At 45.5% G+C, this 7500-nt stretch overlaps 1 protein-coding gene across 1 annotated transcript in view; it reads right to left on the bottom strand.

The window, feature by feature from the left end:
* Positions 1-7500, bottom strand: part of maml3 (mastermind-like transcriptional coactivator 3) — a 169174-nt gene that overhangs the window by 75231 nt on the left and 86443 nt on the right. The window lies entirely within an intron of this gene.

Genomic DNA, 7500 nt, shown 5'->3' with positions numbered 1-7500 from the left:
TTAAAAGAAAAACTACGAGGCGCGCCTCGACCGGAGCGGAGAAACAAGCGTCTGGTCTGAACTGAGGAGCAGCGGCCGACTTTCGTGAGCGCTTCGGCGGCCGGTGAGTCCCGGCGTTACTCAGGCTTTAGCTGAAGCTTCTCTACACACGCACTGCAACCAGTCTACTCCTCCGTGAGGCCTGCTGGCCAACGTTGCAGATAAGGTTAATGTTGGATATGTCTTTATTATTAACACACCCACACACACACACACACACACACACACTTTCATGATAAGAACTCTAATGTCCAATGACGTTAATCTAAGAATGCACCCTGTCGCTGAGGGTAAGGATGTTTCCTGCATTCACACCTCCGGGGCGTGTGGAATGGGTGGAGACGGTCCGTCTCAGTGTGTTTTCTCCACCATGGTCAAAACAGACCAAACACATTTGGTGGTTGTCTGTGTGTATGTGGATGTGTGCGGGAGGGGGGGTGGGGGTTGGGGGGGTTGTAACAAGGACCCTGGAAATCATTCTCTCGCCTGCTGCTACTGATGTTACTTTCTCTCTCACACACACACACGCACGTGCGAACACACACACACACACCTCTAAACGGATGTTTCAGCTTATTGAGCATATTTGGTACAAAAACTACAACACAGACACACACACACACACACACACACACACACACACCCACAAACATACATGAACAAATATAGAGAGAGAATATACACACTATTGATTGGGAGAAGTGAAGTGCAGCCCAGCAGTAACAGGAGAGGCAGAGCAGTTAAAGAGGCAAGGTGGTGGAAGAGGGAGGGAGGTGGCAGGAAGGAGGGAAAGGAGAGAATAAAAAGAGAGATGAGCAGCAGGAGCACAGAGAGAGAGAGCTGTTTGTCTTGTGTTTGTCTTAACATGAAGCATCTTGGAGGAGCCAGAGAGCAAACACACTCAGGAACACAGCAGCCAACCCCCCTCCACTCTACCCAGGCACCTCCTCGCTCCCCCCCAACATCCCCCGAGTCTCCCTGTAGGATCTGGGAGAGGCTCAGCTCAAGCCCTGACACGTGAGAGATGGAGGAGTGAGAGAGAGAGAGATGGAGGAGTGAGAGAGAGAGAGATGGAGGAGTGAGAGGAGAGAGAGAGAGAGAGAGAGAGTGTGTGTGTGTGTGTGGTGTGTGTGAGAGAGAGAGAGTGTGTGTGTGTGTGTGTGAGAGAGAGAGAGAGAGAGAGAGAGAGAGAGAGTGTGTGTGTGTGTGTGAGAGAGAGAGAGAGAGAGAGAGAGTGTGTGTGTGTGTGTGTGTGTGTGTGAGAGAGAGAGAGAGAGAGAGAGAGAGTGAGAGAGAGAGAGAGAGAGAGAGAGAGAGAGAGAGAGAGAGAGAGAGAGAGAGAGAGAGAGAGAGAGAGAGAGAGAGAGAGAGAGAGAGAGAGAGAGAGAGAGAGAGAGAGAGAGAGAGAGTGTGTGTGTGAGAGAGAGAGAGAGAGAGAGAGAGAGAGAGAGAGAGAGAGAGAGAGAGAGAGAGAGAGAGAGAGAGAGAGAGAGAGAGAGAGAGAGAGAGAGAGAGAGAGAGAGTGTGAGAGAGAGAGAGAGAGAGAGAGAGATGTATTCACTTGTTTATTTGCGACTCCGGTGGTGCCTATATGTGGGATGGGGGAGGTGAGGGGGGAGCAAGAGATAAAATGTGTGTTTGTGAGGGAGGGACGGTAATATCTCCTCCTCCTGCAAATTGATGGAGGAAAGGGAGGAAAATAGCTTGGTCTGGGGGGTGCTGCTCACACTTTTTTCCTTTTATATATATTATCTTCCTTCATCTCCTGATGAAGGGATGTGAGGATAAGAACAAATCATCTCTGACTCGTCATCCACCGAATCCAGGCGAAAAGTCAGCAGAGATGCTGCTGCTGCTTCATGTGTCCATCAATACAGACATGCCTTCCTCCAGCAGGACGAACTTAGAGAAACGGAACGCAGAACTTGGATTGTCTGTTCAGAGATCCAAGAGGAGACCCGGACATCCCTCTCCCCAGCTCCTCCTGAGGGAACCTGAGGCGTTCCCAGGCCAAAGAGTAAGTCTGATCCCACCAGTGAGTTTTGGATCAGTCAGAAAACCTAACCTGGCCTGCCAGACTCCTCCTCTGTTTAATTCTGCACAGAGAACGGGTCTGGGAACTCTCCTATCAAATAACCCCGCCCCCTGAGAATTCTAACCGAGCCAATCAGCACTGAGTAGCGTACGTCACACACCATGACGCCGAGTTGGTCATAAACATGTCGACTGAAGCGGAGTTCGCTGCGGCTCTTTCCTCTGTTCTGAATGACTTGAATGTCTTTAAAACCACAACAAGTAGAAGCGCTAAAAGCATTTCTTCTAAAGAAAAAAAAAAAAGATGTTTGCGCCGTTGCCAGACGCCTGTTTTTTTTACTACAGCTAAAAAACTACAGCGTCGCGTGGTACAGTCGGCATTTCCGTCTTTTTTCTGATTGGTTACATTTGAGCTGTCTAGTCCCGTCCCTCAAGTGCCGCTCTGCCAGTGAGTTACCAGACTCCTTCTCTGTACAGACATGAACAGAGGACGAGTCTGGCAGGCCAGGCTACAGAAAACCTGAGGATGATGAACGTTCAGCATCCTGGTTACATGACCGGACTGCCTCACCTGGCTCGCTTCGATGAGGAGGAGCAACTTCTTCACCACAATGTGAAAGAAATCTTACATCATTGCAGATGTCTCATGGTCCAGTTACACCGAGGGTACAGATTAGTTCAGCCCTGATATGAAATGAACTTTTTATCTTTTGAAAAGCAGAATCTAGAGAAATTATAACACCTTCAGACCTGTTTATCCTCTTGGCTTCACAGCTGATCTATCATGATCAGTCAACGTTATACATCCACCGGCTCTAATGAGTTTTTCACAGAAAGAAATCAAACCGATCGGTCTCATCCCAAACAAAAGATAAACAACACAACGGTTGACGTGGTGTGACAGAACCAATGGAGGGTTACGTCCTGAAGAGACACGGGTGATAGGCGTTCTCTGACACTTGTGACAACCAGCTGCTAAAGACAACCTGAAAACGTACCGAAGACAATTATTTTCAGGTTTTGTTCAGGAAAAAAATCTGTAAAAATAACATTTCTAAAGCTAAATTTAACTATGTTTACATTTTTCTGCACATGAGTGTTCTGCTGATGGAGGCCTGATCTTTGAAGATGGAGTGGAGTTAATCACAGCATTTGTGAGTTTATAACCGACTGTCGTGACTCGCGCAGTGATCAGAATCCGCGTCAGCTCCTTTGTGTTATGGTCGATGTGTGGCGATGATTTTTATTCACTCACGCACACAAACCTCCCGCTTGATTCTGTCAGAGAGACAGCACAAGATTTTTCTTAGGCTGACACCTGTCTGTCTGCTCTCCTCCAATCATCACTCAGACAACCCCAGAGACCCGCCCACCACGCTCCACACTGCTGCTTGTGCAGGAAAACAAGAAGAAGCCACATCTGCCCCCCCCCCCCCCCCCCCACACGCACACACACACAGGGGTGACTGCATCATCTGTCACACAAACATCCACGGCCTCGCGTCTTTGTTCCCCCCTACTTACTGCCTCCACTGAGACATCCACCACCATGGCGACGGTAACCGCGACAACGGGCATAAATTAGCGTCATGGCAATATGCAAAGTGGGAGAGCAACAATTAAAGCTTGACTAACGAGCTTTTGAGGAGCGAGGCTGAAGTTTCCCTGAGCAGCTGCTAACTGGATTAGCCTACACACACACACACACACACACACACACACACACACACACACACACACACACACACTCAAATACATACAGATACACACACACACACACACACACTCAAATACATACAGATACACACACACACACACTCAAATACATACAGATACACACACACACACACACACACTCAAATACATACAGATACACACACACACACACACACTCAAATACATACAGATACACACACACACACACTCAAATACATACAGATACACACACACACACACACACTCAAATACATACAGATACACAAAGGGAATAATCGGATCCAAACGCAGCCATGATCACTTCATTCGCAAAGAAAAAAAAACAAGAAACTCGAAGGAAATTCTCACAAATGACACGTTTTAGTCAGTTTTTATATAAAAAAGATTAAACACAAACAGGCCTTGCATTCATTAAACGTCCTAACAAGTCTGTGAATGCCATTTTAACAGGTTAAAACAGTAAAACTTCTTTGTAACAAATACAAGTATTTTTGCTAATGTCCTTCCATGGATTACATATTAACCAAGTTATGATGTCAGCAGTGGAGGTGTAAGTAAGAAATGGTTACCATCTTACCTGTAGATGGGTTCCTGAATACTCTCAGACAAGATAAATAAGAGTTACCATCTTTTAGGTTTAACGAGCTAATAGCTAGTCCGCACAAAGCACATTTCCATCTAAAAACGCTCCAAGATCCAACATATCACAACAGTTTAAAGCAACCATCATTTCCTCATTTACACTGTCATCAATTTTTTCTGTTTTATTTTTTTTTTACATGAGATTCAATCATTTACTAAAGTAAATTTCACCAAACTCTGTTTCTACACACCTGATTTAAATCAGCAGGTGATTAACAGGTCTCTGCAGAGCCCGATGAGCTGCTGCACAGGTGATTCAACCACTGAATCAAGTGTGTTGGAGCAGAGAAACCACTAAAACGTGCTGGATACCGGCCCTCCAGGCACAGAATTGAACACCCCGGCTCTAAAACCTTATTTTTTTTTTACTGATATTTATTTTTATTTATTTATTGTTTTATAGTTAATACTCGATCACTTTGTTGATTTGTGTGATGAAATGTAGTTAAATATTTGTATCGATAGTTAAAATCAGTGTTCAAACGTGCAGGCGGTATTGAATACCCCTGTTTTAGAGCATTCATTAAACTGATGTTTTTCAGGAATGTAAATATAAATTTCCACTGAAGTGCCTGCTCCTAAATCTGCTCCACTAAAAAGGTACATCAGCCTGATATACCCGCCCACCGATATATTGGTCTATCCCTAATTAATAACGACGTAAACGTCCGTAAAGTATTTCAGCATTTCACTGTGGAAACTAGTGGATTTAAGGTACTGTAAGATGGCAGGAAGACACTATGGTCTTGGGTGGACTCAGACTAGCCGTTAGCCTATCAGCTCTGTGGGATGCCGAGATTGAGGACATTCAGGAAGCTACAATCAGATTATGGATCGTTTTTATACAGAAATACATACAAAAAAGGCCTGAATATCATTTTAAAAGCTACAATCAGATTATGGATCGTTTTTATACAGAAATACATACAAAAAAGGCCTGAATATCATTTTAAAGGGAGTTTTATCTACAGTTAGAACCATTTCCATTTTTGACATCACTAAAGTGGGTGGAGTCTCTCTAGAAACAGGAAGTAGTGAGATGAATGCTTAAAAATGAGAGGCTATCTTCTGGTATTTAAAACACATCTTGCTCAAAAGTCATTAAGATGCATTAGAAAGCTGTCTTACCTGTTGTTAACTGCCCATAAGTCATATGTTTAGTTTTTCTTTTGTTTCAACTGAACTTCTGAATCCCTACGCTGCTGTTTGAGTGCCGCCGCCGCCGCCGCCACCGTGGTATCAGTCCGCCAGAAATGCTGTAAACCTCAAATATTAAATCACTGTTATTAAAGAAGCCAAATACTGGTGTTCAGTCTAATCTGGTCCACGTCTGTAATTTCCTCCACTGTGTTATTTTAGCTGATTTATGAAAGACTGGTTTCAGAAAACCACACGTAGAGGCACAAGCCACTTCTTTTTAAAAATGTGATTTGTTTGTGCGATTTAAACTTTTAAATGATGCTAATTAGATGTAGAACTGAGGCTGTTTGAGTGTGCGGACGCTCTGCTCTGCTCACATTCCTCTCCTTCCAGGCGCTTGACTTTACTTTCAGTATGCTCCATCGTCACTCTGCAATAAATCTCTTCACTTCTGCATTTTCCTTCCTTTCTCTCTCCTCTCTTTTCCAGGTCTCTTCTGTTCCCTCAAATAAATCTCTCCAGTCTCTTGTTCTACCCCCCCCCCCCCCCCTAAATCTACGAAACGCACTCAAACATACATGTGCACACAAACACACGGCCCTTCAGGCAGCACCAGCCACAAAGGCCTTATATTAATAAATCTGCTCCTTTATTGGTGCTGAGTGTCTTTGGCAGAGAGAGGGGGGGGGGGGGGGGACGCAGAGATCACCAGAGGAGGGAAGAGGAGGTGACTGACTGACTGCAGCCTCAGCAGCAGCAGAAGCAAAGCAGAAACCTGCATACCAGCATGAGGCTGGACTTGTGCGATTGTAATTAACATAGGTTCACCCACGTTGTAACAGCCTCTGTTCTGGGTGTTATTAAGCTCACCTTACGCCTGGCAGAGCCGCGGGAGCGTTGGGAGGCGGCTGCACCGGTTGCTGGGAAACAAACCGCCTGAGGTGGGCTTCGGGTAATGACAGCATCTAGCTTGGCTTAGTGGTCCAATCTCAGCCATCAGTCAGCTGTGACAGATTGGGGATATGAGCTAAGGAGCCGTTTAGCTTTGGTGTTTGCCTGGTGAGTGAGCGCATGAGCGTGTGTGTGTGTCTCGGGGAGGAGGGGGAAGGCCATCAGAGCCGCTAGTGTTGCAGAAGCATCAATACACTCGCGACAGGCCATTTTCTTATGCCCGTTCCCAGCCCCGGCTTGTTGCTGGGGCAACTACCGCCATTTTACCTCCACTGCCTGCACCTCTAGAAGGTTCTAAAGAAGAGCAACCTGAAAGACTCTCCAAGAGTCAAACCTCGTTATTTCAGACGTAGCTCCTCAGACTAAAACTGTTCGGTTCACTTAGAAGGTTAGGTTAAGGGTTCTGTATGCCGATGATGTCTTTAAAGAGTTAAAAATGATTGAGTAAAACTTTAATGACGAATTTTTAATTGATGTTTGCAGACATAACCCTCCACAGTGAGACCAACAAGCAGATGTGGCCTCCTGGGTCAAAATAAATCAACAAAACGTCAGAAGACGATCTACTTGTGAGATCTGTCTTTATGCACCAACTCTAGAGGACATTAATTCCCATCTTCTTCATTAGGCGTGTAAAATCTCTACATTTCCATCAGGGATGATCTACTCTTCTGTTGGTGCAGAAAAGTTGGGAATCTCTAGTGTCTAGCTTCACTGAAATTTCAGTCATTTCTCTTTAGAAGTTCAATGTTCTTGTGAATCTCTTACTACTTGCACTGAGCTAGCCTGACGCTGCTCAGTCACGCTGGGGAGCACAAACTGGTAGGGATGACGAAATCTACTTCAGTCTAGCCTTGAGGTCAAGATAACGGTGCACCCACCAGTTGTGTTTAGGACCCCTCCCCTCTAACTGACCTTGGACTAAGGCTACAAATAACCTGCAGAGGAGGTACAACTTCATCCAGGACCAACACAGCA

Source organism: Nothobranchius furzeri, chromosome 6 (assembly GCF_043380555.1).
Source record: "Nothobranchius furzeri strain GRZ-AD chromosome 6, NfurGRZ-RIMD1, whole genome shotgun sequence".
Classification (NCBI taxonomy): Eukaryota; Metazoa; Chordata; class Actinopteri; order Cyprinodontiformes; family Nothobranchiidae; genus Nothobranchius; species Nothobranchius furzeri.
This window is presented reverse-complemented; position numbering and strand designations above follow the sequence as displayed.